General features: G+C 37.8%; 1 protein-coding gene and 1 pseudogene across 2 annotated transcripts in view; one reads left to right on the forward strand and one right to left on the reverse strand.

Moving 5' to 3' along the window:
- RABGAP1 (RAB GTPase activating protein 1) overlaps nucleotides 1-18,687 on the forward strand; it is a 176,067-nt gene that overhangs the window by 17,382 nt on the left and 139,998 nt on the right. The gene's annotated exons all lie outside the window — the stretch shown is intronic.
- Nucleotides 3,924-4,649, reverse strand: LOC125121455 (60S ribosomal protein L7-like; annotated as a pseudogene).

Here is an 18,687-nt window from a genome sequence, read left to right on the forward strand (position 1 = left end):
GAGAGTTTTGCATGATATCATAATCTGATTGACATTTTTAAATGTTCTGGCTGAGAGAGACTTCCACCATGGATGATGTGAACTTTGTGGACCAACTTCCCAGCAAAATTGGTAACAACTTTTTAAAAATGACGTCTTTGGCAAAAGGACAGATAGCAATTGAAGAAACATGTATTCAACGAAATTTACTAAAATCTGGTAAAGAATCTGTCATATTTGGTCTAAGGCTTGGTTTTCCCCTCCCCTCTCCTAGCTGAGCAAGATGGTAACTCCACTCCAGGTTGATACAGTCAAGAAGGTAGGACTGTCCCCTACCCTGTCCCCACGACTCCCGCTTGGAGGGCTGTCTTCCAGAAAAGAGCGTGATGAGAGCATTTCTCATCCTGCTTCTCTCCATCTGCTTTTTGCTGGCCAAGTGTGACTGAGTGGTAGGGGCTCCCCACCCCACCCCTTTTTTCCCCAGCCCTTCTGTGATGAAGGCTCTGCTTTGGGCACAGCGCTGCTGAGAATACTGAGAGCCTGATTGTCCTTACCGTGGCTTTGGCACATAGGGTAGTGCTTCCACATTCGTGGAGGCAAGCCAAGAATACCAGAAATGACTATACTACCTGCCATGCCCACCAAATACACATCTTCAAAGATGGGTCGTCACTCAGAAGTAATGGCATTGTCCACACTCCCAGCCTCATAGCTATAGCTCAGATTTTGCCTGCAGTGAGAAGTGCGCCATAAAAAAGCTACTGATCTCTTCCCAGAGTTACAGACTTTATTTACCATGGACTGTAGAGAAGTTCAAGGCTAAGGATACTCTCAAAGACAGCAGAGGTTGTGCTGAAAGGTAATTGGGAAGAGATTGGTGGATTGAACATAGAGGTTTAACTGTAGGCTTGCTGGGAGGAGACCACAATTTCAGATGTTACCTCTAGAGCGCTCTCTTTCAAGTAGCTTCAGTTTGATTGGTTTTAGATGGAGTGACAGCTTCAGTTTGATTGGTTTTAGATGGAGTGACAAAGAAATGGGCCTTTTTGGTGGTATACCACAAAGCTGGGAAAGTCGAGTGCTCAATCACGCACTCTGAGTTTCCCTCATGGGAGAAATCATGGCTGAGTAAGTATCTGCTGGCACCTTGGGGGCAGGGTGACACAGATAAAACTGTTCCTTTCATGTCTTCATTGAGTCCAGTCTTGGATATTTTTGTTCCACCAATTTGCTGGAACTTCTCTGATCCTGCACTTCCTGAAGGCACTCTCATCCATTAGTGTCTAAACTGGTCTTCTTTGAGGGTAGGATGGTAGAAAACTCCTGTACTGCCATTTTGATGATAATTCTTTCCATTAATTCTTTCTCTTGCCAGTTGAAGTTTGTTGTTGAGCCCCTCTAGTGAATTTCTCATTTCAATTATTGTGCTTTTCCACTTCAGAATTTCCATTTGGTCCTTTTTTTTTTTTTTTTGTAATTTCTATCTCCCTAATGATACTTTCTATTTGATGTGACACTGTTATCATACTTTCTTTACACATGATTTCTTTTAGTTCACTGAACATGTTAATAATGGCTACTTGCAAAGTTTGCATATTAAATCCAACATGTCAGTCTCACAAGCAGTATGTGTTCCCGTCTTAAAAAAGGATATATGGGTAATATTTTATTTCTTAGCATGTCTTACAATTTTGTGTTGGAAATATGATATTTCAGGTAATAGGTTGTTCCAGTTCTCAGTACTGGTCTCCCCACTCTGGGACTTTTTTATGCTTGCTTGTTGGTTTAGTTCACTTATTTTAGTAAATTCTACTTCCCTAATTCCCATGGTGTTAACCTCCAATGTTGCTCCTCTGGAGTGATTTGAATTTGCCACAGTTATCCTGGGATAGGAGTAGTTTTCTCAGGATATTAATGATTTGAATTTGCCACAGTTATCCTGGGATAGGAGTAGTTTTCTCAGGATATTTAGTGATTTGAATTTGCCACAGTTATCCTGGGATAGGCGTGGTTTTCTCAGGATATTCTCTATGACCACAAAAGTTCACTAGATTCAGTTAACAGATACAGGTACTAATGTAGGACTTTCTAAAAGAAAAGTGGTATAATGCAAACATTTGGAAAGTGGGGGATACCTGTAATTCCCAAATGAAAGCTGAAAGAATTGATCATCACTAGATCTTAAGCAAAATGCTGAAAAGAGTTCTTCAATCAGAAATGAAAGAACATTAATTAGTAACATGGAAACATGAAAAAATAAAACACTCAAAAGGTAAGTATATGGTCAAAATCAGTATAATACTGTAATACTGTAATATTAGATGTGTTATAATGTGTTATACATTACATATAAAGGGGTGACATCAAAAACAAAATGTTTGGGAAGGTAAAAGGTAGTGTTTTGTGTGTGATTGAAGTTAGGTTTTTACCAGTGTAAAATACACCGTTAGATCTCTGAGGTGTTTTATGTAAACCTCATGGTAACCACAAAGTGGGAACTTAGAATAGATACATAAAAGATAAAAAGAGAACCAAAGTTTACCACTATAGAAAATCATCCAGTTCTTAAGGGAAGGCAGTAAGACAGGAAGAAAGGAACAAAGGAACTATAAAACAACCAGAAAACAATTAATAACATAAATTTTTATCTAATCAATAATTATTTTAAATGCAAATGAATTAAATTTTCCAGTTGATGACATAGTGTCAGAATGTATTTAAAAATAGAGGAACTCTGTATGCTGCATATAAGAGACGCATTTCAGCTTTAAGGACACAAACTCATCCATGTGTCATTGTGAAAAGGTGAAAAGCTGTTCCATGCAAAGGGAAACCAAAAGAGACCATTTCAAAACAAGCATGTAAATCTTTGTCTTAGCAGAAAGCAAGGCACAAAAGAACCAGAAGATACTGGGAAGTATAGTAAATAATCTCAAGCCCACTTAGATATTCTGTGATTTTTGATAAATGGAAATGGTATCTAAACTTGTATCAGACAAAAATAGACTTGAAGTCAAAACATTTAAGAAGAAGAGACAAAGGTCATTATATAATCATAAATGGGTCAGTAGATCAAGAGGATATAACAGTTGTAAATACAATTGCATGCAATATTGGAATACCTAGATATGTAAGCAAAAACCAAAAGATCTTAAAGGAAAAGTAGACAACAATACAATAAAAGGGGATTTAGGAATTCCCATTGTGGCTCAGCGGGTTAGGAGGCTGATGTCTCTGAGGATGCAGATTCAATCCCTGGCTTCACTCGATGGGTTAAAAATCAGGCATTGCTGCAAGCTGTGATGTAGATGGCAGATGTGGCTTGGATCTGGTGTTGCTACGGCTATGGCATAGGCCACAGCTGCACCTCCAATTTAACCTCTGGCCCTGGAACTTCCATGTGCTGCAGATGCAGCCTTAAAAAGGAAGAAAATAATAAATTAAAAAAAAAATAAGGGAGGGAGTTCCCGTCGTGGTGCAGTGGTTAACGAATCCGACTAGGAACCATGAGGTTGCGGGTTCGGTCCCTGCCCTTGCTCAGTGGGTTGACGATCCGGCGTTGCCATGAGCTGTGGTGTGGGTCACAGACGCGGCTTGGATCCTGTGTTGCTGTGGCTCTGGTGTAGGCCAGTGGCTGCAGCTCCGATTGGACCCCTAGCCTGGGAACCTCCATGTGCCGTGGGAGCGGCCCAAGAAATGGCAAAAAAAAAAAAAAGGGGGGATTTAAGTACTCCGTTTTCAGAAATGGGGAGTTCATCCAGATAGAAAAATCAATAAGGAAATACTGGAATAGGACTGTACTTTAGACTAAATGGACCTAACAGACATACACAAAACATTCCATCCAGCCATGGCAAAATATGCATTCTTTTTTTTTAGTTGAACACAGTCACTGTTTATTAACTGACTAGAATACAAAAATAATCATACCTTAGTTCATTTTTCTAACGTCTGTTGATCTCGTCTTCCTTGTTGCCAGTGTTTCCACCTTTACAAAATGAGTGGTCTTTTTCTTCATTCCACCTCATGGAGAAGCCAGTTTGAAAGGCCACAGGAAGTTGTTTGCTTCTTTGAAACATTTTCCAACAGTAGATCTCATGAATCAGATCCTCCATGTAGATGATGCTGTATTTACCAAGAGATCAAACAATCAATGTGTTATCTGTCAGGGCAGTTGACTTCTTGTTGATTTTGCCATAACCACACTTGTAGATCATTTCATTTACTGACCTCAGGTTTGGGTACCCCCATACAATATATGGTTCCACAATTCTCAGCATGTTAATTTAAGCCTTGTTGAGCTTCACAAAGGTGCCATTGAAGATCTGATGGAGGCAGAGAAGCTGCGACACCTTTTGGACCTTTGGGCTCACAACATTGGTACCAGGGTTCCTGATGACAAATGCCAGTTGGGGTTCTGCAAGTACTTAGAAGTTGCCAGCTTTTCTTGCCATCCTAGCCATTTGCCAGTCCTGTACATCTGCCTGTATTCCTGTGACAATGCTTAGCTATTTCATGGATAAGCTTCCTGTTTACCTTTTGAAGCATCTTTTGAGCAAACTTCTTTCTTAGGCACTTGATCTTATGCTGTGACATTCCTTTTTCTTAAGGGGTTCTGACAGGGCAGGAACCTTCTTTTTCTCTTCTTTTTTTCTTTTTTTTTTGGGTCTTTTTTGCCATTTCTTGGGCTGCTCCTGAGGCATATGGAGGTTCCCAGGCTAGGGGTCGAATTGGAGCTGTAGCTGCCAGCCTGCACCACAGTCACAGCAACATGGGATCCGAGTCGCGTCTGCAACCTACACCACAGCTCACGGCAACGCCGGATCCTTAACCCACAGAGCAAGGCCAGGGAGCGAACCCGCAACCTCATGGTTTCTAGTCAGATTCGTTAACCACTGAGCCGCAACGGGACCTCCTCCTTTTTCTCTTCTGCAGTCTCCATAGTTCTAGCCAGGAAGCAGAGAAAATACATTTTTAGGTGCACAGGGGACATTATCTAGGATAGATAATATATTAGGTCACAGAATAAATCTTACCAAGTTTAAGAAGACTGAAATCATATCAGATATTTTTTCTGACTATAGTGGTATAAAACTAGAAATTAACCACAGGAGGAAAATTTGATAATCTACAACTAAGGAGAAATTAAATAACGTACTCTTCAACAAGCAATGAGTCAAAAAATTGGAAGAGAATTCAAAAAACATCTTGAAACAAGCAAATGTAGAAACACAACATATTCCAGGTTACACAGTTTATATGTGGAATCTAAAAAAACAAAACTCATAGAAATTGAGTAAAATAATAGTTGCCCAAGGGTTGGCAGTGGTGGTGGAAGAAGCAAGAAGATGTTGGTCAATGAATGAAGACTTGCAGTTGTACAGTGAGTAAGTTTGGTTATCTAATGTACAGTGCCGGGGCTATAACTGACAGTACTGCATTATATAAAGTTCCTAAGAGATTAATCTTTAAAATGATAATTATGTTGATGGGTGTATTAACTAACCATATTATAGTAATTTTCCAATATATACATGTATCAAATCATGATGGTGAACACCTTAAACTTATACAATGTTTTATTTCAATTAAATCTCCATAATATATGCAAAGATCTTTTCTCAGACTCTTCATGTATAAAACAATATGTGAGAAGTATTTGAAGTCTTTTGAACTATTGTTACCACAGTTGTGAAGGATCTCAAAATAACTAAGTTGATTGAAAGAAGCCAGACACCTCCTCCTCCCTCATAAGGAAAGCACATACTGTATGTTCTACTTAAATATAATTCTAGAAGATGCAAAACTAATCTACAGTCACAAAGCAGAACAGTGTTTGCATGGGGGAGAGATGAGACAGAGAGGAAGGGTGAGAATTCGAAGGGGTGCAAGGAAGTTTGGGCATTGTGGATCTGTTCACTCTCTTGATTGTGGTGATGAGTTCATGAGTGTATAAGTATGTCAGATCTCATCAAGATGTATATTTAAAATATGTACAGTTTGGAGTTCTCTTGTGGCGCATCGAGTTAAGGATCTAGCACTGTCACTGTAATGGCCTGAGTCGCTGCTGTGGTACAAGTTCATCTCCTGGTTAGGGAACTTCCACATGCTGCAGATGTGGCAAAAAAAAAAAAAGTGCAGTTTTTTAATGCACATCAAGTAAACCCTAATAAAGTTCTTTAAAAAGAAAAAAAAAAAAACAGTGAACTTGAAGGTAGATAAATCGAAAATATCCAAAGAACAGAAGGGAAAAACAGGAAAAACAAACAGAGCCTCAGAGAGAGATGAAACACTGTTAAACATTAATGTACTTGTGAGTACAGGGGAGCGAAATGAGCAGAAACAATATTAGAAGTGATGTTGGAAAACTGTAGTGTACACATCTAAGAAAGGTCAGTACACTCCGAGTAGGATAAATTCAGAGAGATCCAAAAGGGGAACAAGCAGGTGAAAATGCTCAAAACCAAAGATGAGAAAATCTTGGAAGTGCTAAGAATAATGATTCATTACTTACAAGGAACTCCAATAAGAATTAAAGCTGGTTTTTCAGCAGAAACAGTGAATGCTAGAAGCTAGTGGGATATCATATTCAAAGTACTCAAAGTAAAAACCAAACCGGTAATCCTGTGTCTAGCAAAGCTATTAATCAAAATTGAAGGTGAAATAAAGACATTCTGAAATAAACAAAACCTGAGAGAATTTGTTGGTAACAGAACATCCTCACAAGCAGTACTAAGGAAAGTTCTTCAGGGTGAAAGCACATGACCCTAAACTTTAACCTACATGAGAAATCAAAGAGCACCAGTAAGAACATCATGTGATGATAAAGACAGTAGAAATACACATTTTCTCTCCTCATTTGTATTTTGTATATAATATGTATAAGTTGTGCCTATGACATGTTGACATGTGATGTATTTTCTAATCACAGGAAAAACAAGGTAGGCAGGAACAGAGCTGTATTGTGGCTTAGGAAATAATAAGGTAATTCAAATCTACAAGAACAAACGAAGAGAGCAGAATTTATAAAACAAGATTAACATGACAACAGCTATAACTAGGTATTTCTTCTCTCAGCTTCTTTAAAAGACATAAGATTGTATAAAGTAGCAATTATAACAATGTGTTTTTAGATTTGTATCATTCATAGATACATAATACCATAAAGAAGGGGAAAGGGAATATGCTATATTCAGTAAATTTTTTGTATTTCACTAACTTAAGTTAGTATAACTTAGTACGTGATTCTAATAAATTAAGATATACTTGGTAAGTCTTAGAGCAACCACTAAGGTGTGTTTGTGCCCACAAATATATGCATATAATATTAAAGAAGTGTTAGTACTGTATTAAGTTGTTTACTGAATGTTAAAGCAGTAAAGGAGTGAAAAATACATGAAATAAATACATAAAAAAACAAAAGCAAAATAGCACACCTAAATTGAAGTATATCACTAATTACATTAAATGTGACTAGAGTAAGCAATATAATCGAAAAGTAGACATTGTCTGAAGTGGATTATGTTGTACAGGAGACACACCTCAGATACAAAGATATAGATTTAAGATAAAGCGAAAAGACATGCAAACAGCAATCACAAGAAAATGAGTGTAATGTTAGGCAAAAAATAGAATTTAAAACAATGTTACTAGATATGAAATGGACGTTTTATAATCTAACAATGATACACCTAATAAAGGAACTCCAAAATACATGAAGCCAAAAAAAAAAAAAGTGAAGAGAGAAATGGACAATTCAACAGTAACTTTTGTTATAGTACTTTCAGTAATGGATAGAAAAATAAGCAGAAGACCAGTGTGTAAATAGAAGTCTAGAACAGTGTTATAAACCATTTTGGCATAACATATTGATGGAATATCTGCCCCCCCCCATGGAATACTTAACAATCATACACATTCTTCTCAAGTACAACTAAAATTTTCCAGCCACAATGAAATGAAACTAGAAATCAATAACAGAATTAAAAATGAAAAATTAACCAGTACATGGAAATTAAACAACATACTCCGAAATAACCTAAGGGTCAAAGAAGAAATCAAAAAGAAAATATATTGGGATGAGTGAAAATGAAGATATACCAAAATTTAGGCAGTACAGCTAAAATAATGCTTGTAGGGAAATTCCTACCTCTAAATTCCTGTAGTGTGAAAGAAGGAAATCTCAAGTCAGTAACCTAATCTTTAACCTTAAGTCATTGCAAAAAGAAGGGTAAATTAAATCTAAAACAAGCAGAAGTAAGGAAATAAAAGGTTAGAGTAGAAATAAATGAAGCAGGAGAGCAAAAACCAGTAGAGAAAATCCATGAAACCAAAAGCAGTTTCTTTGAAAAGATCAAGAAAATTGACATTTTGAATTTTTGGAAAGGAAGAAAAAGACACATTACTAGAATCAGAAATAAAAGAGGGAATATTGCTTCTAAACTTAAATAGGATTATAAAGGAATGTTATGAACTACTGTTCATATGCTAGTAAGTTAGAGAACTTAGATTTAAATGGATAAATTTGTAGACAACCACTAATGAAACATAAATAGTATGAATAGACATATAAGAAATTGAATTAATAAAAAAATACACCTGGATGCTTCATTTTTAAATTCTACCAGATGTTTAAGAATACCAGTTCTTTTTTTTTTTTTTTTTTTTTCCTGTTTATGGCCACATCTGAGGCTTATGAAAGATCCAGGCTAAGGGTTGAAGTGGAGCTTCAGCTTGCGGCAATGCCAGATCCTTAACCCCACTGAGCGAGGCTTGGGATCAAACCTGTATCCTCATGGAGACTATGTTGGGTTCCCACAATGGGAACTCCCAAGAATTCTAGTTCTTAACGCCTTTCCCAAGAAAAAATAGTAAAGGAGAGAATATTTCACAGCTCATTCAGTGAGAATGATACCCTGTTACTGAAATTAGACAATCACAAGAAAACTATACACCAATATCTAATCTATATGGACACAAAATCCAGAACAAAACACTTGCTGACTTAAATCAGCAATATATGAACAGGATTGCACACTATGATCAAGTGGGATTTATCCTAGGAGTTGAAGTTTGGTTTAGCATAGTATCAGTGGAATTAGCAAAGACCACATGATCATTTCAGTACACGTAGGAAAAGCATTTAGTAAAATCTTTAACACCTTATCATGAAGAAAACAAACTATGAGTAGAATGGAACTCCCTGAACTAGGTAAATAGCAATTATAAAAACCCATGGCTAACATCATTCTTGGTGGTGAAAGGTAGATTCTTTCCACTTAAATTTTGGCTCAGTACATGATGTCTGCACTTAGCACTTCCTTTCAGCATTGTGCTTGAGGTTCTATCCAGAGCAATTAGATATGCAAACATATAAAAGGGATCCAGGAGTTCCCTGGTGGCCTAGGGGGTTAAAGTTCTAGAATTGACACTTCTGTGGTTCCAGTCACTTCTGTGATGCAGATTAGGTCCCTGGCCCAGAAACTTCTGTGGACAAAGGCAAAAAAAAAAAAAAAAAGCATCCAGATTGCAAAGAAGGAAATAAAAATCATCTGTTTGTAGTTGATATGATTTTGTATGTAGAAAATTCTAAAAAGTCCACTGAAATTATTAAACCTGTTCAGCAAGATTGTAAGATACAAGATTGACATTCACATATCAATTTTATTTCTGTATACTTGGGAACAATCTTAAATGACAATAACAGCACTTGAATTTATGATAGTATTTAAAAGAAATAGTATTAAGTTTAAAAAGTGCAAATATTATACTGTGAAATCTGCAAAGCTGATGAATTCTTGAAAGAAATTACAGAAGATCTAAATAATTGGAGAGTTCCTGTTGTTGCTTATCGGTTTAAGAACCCGACATAATGTCCATGAGGATGCAGGTTTGATCCCTGTCCTCACTCAGTGGGTTAAGGATCCAGCATTGGGGCAAATTACAGCGTAGGTCACAGATGCTTCTTTGATCCCATGTGGCTATGGTGTAGGCTGGCAGCTACATCTCTGATTCGACCCCTAGCCCAGGAACTTCCAAGTGCTACCAGTGTGGCCTTTAAAAACAAGGGGGAGGGGGAATCCATCCAGTGTTCACACATTAGAAGAAGACTTGTTACGGTGATATTATTCTTCAAATTGGTCTACACATTCAATGCAACCCTTATCGGAATCCCAGATAACATTTTATAAAGGTTAACATGCCAGTTTTAAAATTTATGGGGCGTAGTAAGTCACCCTGAATAGCCAAAATAATGTTGAAAAGGAACAAAGTTTGGAGGATTCAACACTTTGCAATTTCAAACTTAGGATATGGTAGTGGTAATCAAGACTGTGATAGTGATATAAAGATAGGACATAGATCCCTGGAATATGTTTGAGAGTTCATTTCTGTGGTCAGCCAGTTGATGCAAGGGTACCAATGCCATCCAACTGAAGACGATTTTTTTCCCCAGCAGGCTGTGCTGTGGAACAACTCGATAGCCACATTCAAAAGGATGAAGTTGTATCCTTACCTCATACCATATATAAAAATTAGCTCAAAATAGATCAAATACTTCAATGTAAGAGGTAAAAGTTTAAAACTCTTGGAAGAAATAGGGATAAATTTTCATTACTTCAGATTTGGCAGTGGATTCTTAGACATCAGACCAGAAGTGCAAGCAACAAAGGAGAAAAACAGATTAAATTGGACTGTATTAACATTAAAATCTTCTACTTCAAAAGATAATATCAAAAAAGTGAAAACTCAGCCCACAGAGAGAAAAAATTTGCAAACGGTAAATTTCTTGTGTCTAGGATATATAAAGAAGTAAGCAATCTGAATGTATGTCAACTGATAAATGGGGTCTGCAATGAAATACTATTTGGGCATAAAAAGGAATGAAGTACTGATATATGCTACAACATAGATAAACCCTGAAGAACATTATGTTAAATGATAAATGAGTCATAAAAGTCCACAAATTATAGGGTTCAAGCAAAATGAGCTATCTAGGATGGTTCTTCAGTGGCTGGAGATGCTAGAGGAAGAGAGAGTTGATCCCTTAGGGGGTAGCATTTTTCTTTTTGAGGTAATGGAAATATTTTAAGGAGTTCCCGTTGTGGCTCAGTGGTAACGAACCCTGCTAGTATCCACGAGGACACGGGTTTGAGCCCTGGCCTTCCTCAGTGGGTTATGGATCTGACATTGCTGTGAGCTGTGCTGTAGGTCACAGACATGGCTCAGATCCCATGTTGCTGTGGCGTAGGCTGGCAGCTGTGGCTCTGATTCAACCTGTAGCCTGGGAACTTGCATATGTCACAGGTATAGTCCTAAAAAGCAATATAGATAGATAGATAGATAGATAGATAGATAGATTGACTTTGGTGATGGTTGCAAATTCTTTTATTATACTCAAACTATAGAATGTACACTTTAAGTCGGTGAATTGTATGTATAAATGTCCCAATGCAAATGCTTCTCGTTAAGCTGGATGAAATATAATAGCCATTTAATTACATAGCTTTATTCAGAAGATAGTGAAAAAATCTGCAAGGAACAGAAGCAAACTGAAAGGCAGAACTATACACGTGAGCTGACATTGGGCAAGAAGAGCAGGCTGTTTTAGTTCTGAAAGGAAGAGATAATGTTAACTTGCAAACTAGAGGATGAATAAACTGATTCAGGATATATTTTCAAGGTAGAACTGATTAGTATTAGGGTGGGCAAATTCATGTGGGATTTGAGGCAAAGAGAGTAAATGATGATTCCAGATTTAATGCCTGATCTGTTAAGTCATGCTTTTACTGATATGAAAAAAAATAGGAAGACAGGATTGGAGCCGGGAACAGAGGGATCAAAGTCCTGTTTAGAACTTACTAAGTTTGAGATGATTTGTTTATTTATTTATGTCCTTTTAGGGCTGCACCCACAGTATATGGAGATTCCCAGGCTAGAGGTCAGATTGGAGCTACATCTGCTGGACTACACTGCAGCCACAGCAACACCAGATCTGAGCTGCATCTGTGACCTACACCACAGCTCACAGCAATGCCAGATCCTTAACCCACTGAGCAGGGTTAGGGATCGAACCTGTGTTCTCATGGATACTAGTTGGTTTGTTACTGCTGAACCATGATGGGAATTCTCAGAGATGACTTTTAGATGTCCTTTTTTAGATTTCAGATAGATGGTTGCATGTATAAGATTGATGTTGAGGAAAGCTTGTGGCTGACATCAACAGTACTTAGATAGTATTCAAATGTACGGGATTAGAGGAGATTGCCTGTAGAGTGACTAGGGATACTGAGTGGGTGAGTGATAAGAGTTGTTTCTTGGGGTATTTCAACATTTTGAGGTTGAGATGGAGGAAACCACCAGAGAATACTGAGAAGAAATAACTAGGGAGATATAAGGAAAAGTAGTATGTTGAAATACCTTGGAAGAGAAATGAAAGTGTTTCAAGAAACTGAGCATAACCAGGTATGTTTAATTCCTCTCAGAGTTTGTTTAGGTGGTGACTGAAAAATAAGATAGAGGCCTAGGTGATCCTTAGGAGTGTTTCTGTTTATTTCTTCAAAAAGAAAGAGCATTAGCAGGGTTTGTGTGGGTGGTGGTAATTGGGAGGTGAGAAAGAAGTGCCAGTAAGTATAGACAATTGTTTCAAGGATTTTTGCTAAACAAGAGAAGCAGAAAAATAGAATAGTACCTGAAGGACAATAAGGATTCCACTGAGCGATTTTGTGATATTTATGTTGAGAAGAATTACTCAGTAAAGAGGAGTTTATTGCTACTACAAAAGAGCAAAACCTTTGCTTTGATTAGGAAGAAGGAAGGGCTTCCTTTGTATAAGTAAAGGGTTAGCCTAGAAACAGTTTCTGAAATAAGAAGGGAGATAACATGAATGAACACAGATGCAAATAGATCAGTCTTCTCTCCTTTTGGGTTTCTTCCATTTGAAAAAATTTTCTTGTTAACTTTTCAAGTACTGTTTGACCTAACCTTCCTGTTTCTAATTTGATGAGCCCTGTGTGGTAAATGGAAAAAATCCTCAGGGCTGCTCTGGAGAACATTTAGCTTGCTCTCTCACCTATCTTGTTTGCCAAAAAAAGATAATTCTGTTTTGCAGACCAGGAAATAGAGCAACATGTTCTCCAAATTTAAAATGTTTCTCCTATGTATTTCTATGTGATTTCAGTACGTCTACACAATATATTGGTTTATTCAATATAGAACTGTTGTGTGAAAATTTAAAAATTATTGTTAGTTAAATCTACCATCAGAAGAAAGTATGGTAGGGTAACTGCAAATGTGTTGCCCAGCATGCCCACTGTTCTTTATGAAAGTTTGTTTTCTCAGCCACTAGTAGATTTTTTAAATTGCGGAGGAGGTAGAGAATACATTTAAAAGATCTGTCACACTTCCATACCAATAGTTTTTTTGTTTGTTTGTTTTGCTTTTTTGCTTTTTAGGGCTGCACTTGTGGCCTATGGACGTTCCCAGGCTAGGGGTCTAATCGGTGCTACAGCTGCTGGCCTACACCACAGCAACGCCAGATCTTTACCCAATGAGCTAGGCCAGGGATTGAACCCGCAACCTCATGGTTCCTAGTCTGATTTGTTTCTGCTGCACCACAACGGGAACTCCCCAGAAGTTCTAATTGAGTGTTTTTGAATCTTCAGTTGACAGCTAGTAATCTGTCAAATGCTTTTAGGCACTGAGGATAAGAACCCCCATTTTTGGAAATATGACTTAGAAAACCTAAAATGTTCCAATTCAGAATACTTATGAAAGCTAGATGAACTATAACAAATACCCTTTTAATTATGTACCTGTAGTCACAAAAATGTAAAGAAAATTCCCAAGGAACAAAAGCAAAGAGGGGAACTGAAAGCCAGAACTATATACATGAACTGACGTTGGGTCTGCTCTGGGGGAGTTTATTGTTCTTTATAACTGTTGGATGTGGGCTTTAAAAAAAATTTTTTTTTTAATTTTTTTTATATAGGGCCTCTCCCATAGCATATGGAGGTTCCCAGGCTAGAGGTCTAATCGGAGCTGTAGCCACCAGCCTACGCCAGAGCCACAGCAATGGGGGATCCGAGCTGTGTCTGCGACCTACACCACAGCTCACGGTAACGCCAGATCCTTAACCCACTGAGCAAGGCCAGGGATGGAACACACAGCCTCATGGTTCCTAGTTGGATTCGTTAACCACTGAGCCACGATGGGAACTCCTTTTTTCTTTCTTTTTTTAGATTTTTATTATAGTTGATTTACAGTGTTCTGCCAGTTTCTGCTGTACAGTAAGGTGACCTAGTCATACGTATATACATACATTCTTTTTCTCACATTATCCATCAGAAGTGGCTAGAGACAGTTCCCTGTGCTATACAGCAGGATCTCATTGCTTATCTACTCCGTGGAAGTGGGTTTTAATAGCTGAATTGGGTAAGAGATAAGGAATTGGATTTTAGAAAAAGAGGTATTGGAACTGAGATTTCCTTCTAAAGCACCCTCAGGGGATAGATCCTATCTGAAAGGATATACTTGGAAAAAATATAATAACCTGCCTATAGTCACAGGAAAAAAAAAGAAAGCTTATATGTCTTACCTTGAACACTGGTTTAGAGGGGAAGTCTTGCTGTGAATTTGTACCCATAGTCTCGCCTTCATGTATGTTTGGGGTTTGAATTTATACTACCTGCAGTTACTGGGTTAGTAATATGCGTGGGGCACCTGACAGAATCAGTTGCAAAACTACTCTGGAGGGACATACTTGCCACACAGACTGCATAATATTCCTGCAGATACTCTGATAGGGAATGGGGCACAGTCCAAAGTTTACAAAGACAGTTCACCATGAGCAAGAGTCAGCAAACCCCAGTAAGATCAAATGTCAACAAAACTCAGGCATTTCAGTTATTATCTGTAATCTTGAAATAGGTATGATTAAAATGATTAAAGATTTAAAGAAAATTTTGGAAACATCAGAAAAGAACAAAACTATAAAAGAATTTAATAAACTAAAAACAGAACTTCTACAAGTGAAAATTAGGGCTTTCACTATGAAAGATGCAGCAGATGTGTTATCTGTAAAATGAATCTGAGGAAATTACACAGAAAGTAGCACTGAAAGATGATAAAATGTGAAAGAGCAATTAAGAGACACGGGGACTAGAATGAGAAGGACTAACACATACCTAAGTATTCCTTAAGAATAGAATGAGGAAAAAAAGAAAATATAAATAAATTGGAGTTCCTGTCTTGGCACAGCAGAAATGAATCTGACTAGGAACCGTGAGGTTGTGGGTTCGATCCCTGGTCTCAATCAGTGGGTTAAGGATACAGTGTTGCCGTGGGCTGTGATGTGGGTCACAGATTTGGCTTGGATCTGGCGTTGCTGTGGCTCTGGTATAGGCCAGCAGCTGTAGCTCCGATTAGACCCCCTAGCCAGGGAACCTCTTTATGCTGTGGGTGTGGCCCTAAAAGGACAAAAGACAAAGGAAGAGTAGAATGAGGGCAAGTTCCCTTTGTGGCTCAGTGGTTAATGAACCTGACTAGAATCCATGAGGATGCAGGTTTGATCCCTGGCCTTGCTCAGTGGGTTAAGGATCTAAGCGTTGCCGTGAGCTGTGGTGTAGGTCGAAGACGCAGCTTGGATCTGGTGGTGTGGCTGTGGTGTAGGCCAGCACCTATAGCTCCGATTTGACTCCTAGCCTGGGAACTTTCGTATGCCACGAGTGCAGCCTTAAAAAGCAAAAACAACAGCAACAACAACCAAAAAAACAAACAAACAAAAAAAAAAACATGAGGAAGAAGGAAATAATGGAGAAATACCTAAATATTTTCCAAAAGTGACAAAAAATATAAACCGTCAGCTTGAAAAAGCAGAATGAGTCCCAACCTGGATGTCAGTGAAGCTGCAGAATATGCCAGCCGAGAAGTAGTTCTTAAAAGGCTGAATGAGGAGTTCCTGTTGTGGTGCAAGAGGAACTTTGGTGGCATCTCTGCACTACCATGTTGCAGGTTCAATCCCCGACCAGGCACAGTGGGTTAAAGGATCCAGCATTGCCACAGCTGCAACAAAGCTGCAGTTGCAGCTCTAATCTGATCCCTGGCCTGGGAACTCCATGTGCTATGAGGTGCCCTAAAAAGAAAAAAAAAAAAATTATAAATGCTGAGTGAGAATCAAGGTGAATAGTTCTTGTTCTCAAGATGCTTATAGCTTAGGGTAGATGACAGCTGTTTAAAATGTTTTTGCCATCATTTCTACTAGTCCTTGTAACTAACTCAGAACTCAGTGGCTTGAAAAACAAGTTTATTCTTTTTCATGATTTTGTGTTGATTGGGCCGTTTTGCTAGTCTTGCTTAGGCTCATGTAGCTTCATTCACCTGATGTGTTGGCTGGGGACAGGGCTTGACTATGTCTCTCTGTCCATGGGGCCTTTCAACTCAGGCTTCTTCACAGCATGGTGGTCTTAGTCTTAGGGCAGATGTGAAAGCTATAAAGTCCCTTTTAAGGCTAAGGCTTATAAGTTACATGGTGACTGATACACTCTCATTAGTCAGAGCAAGTCACAAGGCAAGCCCAAGGTCATGGGTTTAGAGAAATAGACCATACCTTTTGATGGAGGAGCTGTAGCGATTTTGTGGCCATATTTAATTTTCAGTAACAATATATTTAGATCAGTGCTACACAGGTAGAGGTTAACAAAAGTATGCTCTAGAAAAGAGGAGGGGGAAACTTACCTCAGCTTGGGGGAGGAGTCAGGGAAAGCTCAGAGAGATTAATGCTTTAGTTAAGCCCTTTAAAGTGATGCTGTAAGGAATGGTGCAGTTATAAAACACCGTAACATGAAGCTTTCTGAAGGAAATGTCTTGACAACTGACATCAAAATCTGAGAATTTTTCATAAATTCAGAATATGTTGCATTTTCTCTAGCTCTCTCCTCTGGTGCAGGAATCTTAAATCCTTAGCTCTCAGCCAAAGATACTCCTCTATCAGTATTGGTTGGGGTACATCGATGTGATAGTACTTTTGAGGCAGCAAGTTCAGTTAGATAATTTTTTAGGCTTTTTAATTTTCATAAAGTTTTCTTCTTGAAAAATCCGACATTATTTTGGTTACAAAAAGTTGCCAAGCTTTAATAAGATAGTAGTTACAGAAATCCTTCCTTCTCACTTAGTACTGTGTAAACAAAGCTCAGTTTCTGATACTGTTTTAGAGTCAGGTAATCTTGGCCTCTGAAATGCAGATCTTTTATTCAGGAAGAGTTACTGAGCTACGAACATACAGTTTAATTAAGGGGATTAGAGTGGTCATGGGGGAGACACTTAAGTAAATATGTCATCGTGACAAAATTCATCAAGTGCTAGAATATAGATGTAAGCAGAATTATATGAGAACATGGTTGTTGCATGAAGAAGGAAAGAAAGGTTTTCATAGAGTTGGTAAAAATTCAGCCTTAAAGAGTGATTAAGAATGTCCCAAAGAAGTGGGTCTGTGACATATGGAAAGACCAAGAAGCTTGAAAGGCCCTGGAGTCAGGACCACTGCTTACAGTAGAATTGAATATGCTTGCTTTTCTTTTTCTACTAAGATGCAAATAGTCTTTTTGTCATTTTTTTCTCTAATTATAAAAATGTATACTTGATACAGAAAATTGAGACAGTAAGAAAAGTAGATAAAACCTAGCCCTAATCCCATTATTTAGCAAAACCATCTTAAATATTTTGGGTCCTTCAGTTGTCTTTTTAGGATGAATTCACAAGGTTCTACTCCTTTCCCTTTCCCCTTTTAAATGTTAATAATTCCTAATTTGTTTTTCTGGTCTTTCCTTTATACAGTAAGATAAAGAAACGGATAATAACAGGTGTAGTTTATAAATGACGCACAAAGTGATTTAGTGACTTCTCAAAGATCACAGAAAGAATATGTTAGTAGATTTGAAATTAGTCACTGTACTTTGCAGTATCCAAACTGGACTTCTGGTTCTTTTCTACCTTGCTTGCTGATGCAACTGAGATTTATATACTTGTTTTTGAAATGGTTCAGCTTTTTACCCTGAAGCTGAGCAAAATTATTTAGTTTGAACCATTTGCATTTGCATTTTCACTGCAGTATTGCACAAGTAGTGGGATTATAGATCATCAGGAATTTGTCTTTAATTTTCTGATCATCTGTGGACTTCTCTAGCACACACTTTGATTTCCTAAGCATGCTTTCCTGAAGACATAAAATCACTGCTGGAAAAGCATCTCAAACTGCCTGCAGTACCTTGTATACTGGCAGTTAAGTAGCGCCTAGTTGATATTGTTGCAGTGAAGGGAAACAGGAGCTGTAAAATTAGAAATAGAAAACTAAGACCAAGAAATGACTCTGGATATTGCCTTTCTTTGTAACATTTTGTCCTTTGGGTCTATAAATGCACTTTTGTAGCAATTTGTACTGTGAAAGTTTGATATTATTTAGGAAGGACAGATGTTATTCCAGTAATGTTTCTTTTGCACATGAGTAGTTGGTATGCTTTTTAGTTTTCTTGGACCAAGGAAAGTGGAAGAATTACTTTTTAAGTTATTGTTTGCTTTACTTAACTTCAACTCTAGACTTGGACCAGAGTTTTATTAAGAAATAGTTGAAAGTTGGGTGGGGAGATACTCTTTTGGATGCTTATTAGTTGGCAGGTACTGTGATGTGAAAAGTGAGGTAAACCCTAAAAATCAAGA

The sequence above is a fragment of the Phacochoerus africanus genome, chromosome 2 (genome assembly GCF_016906955.1).
Source record: "Phacochoerus africanus isolate WHEZ1 chromosome 2, ROS_Pafr_v1, whole genome shotgun sequence".
Taxonomy (NCBI): Eukaryota; Metazoa; Chordata; class Mammalia; order Artiodactyla; family Suidae; genus Phacochoerus; species Phacochoerus africanus.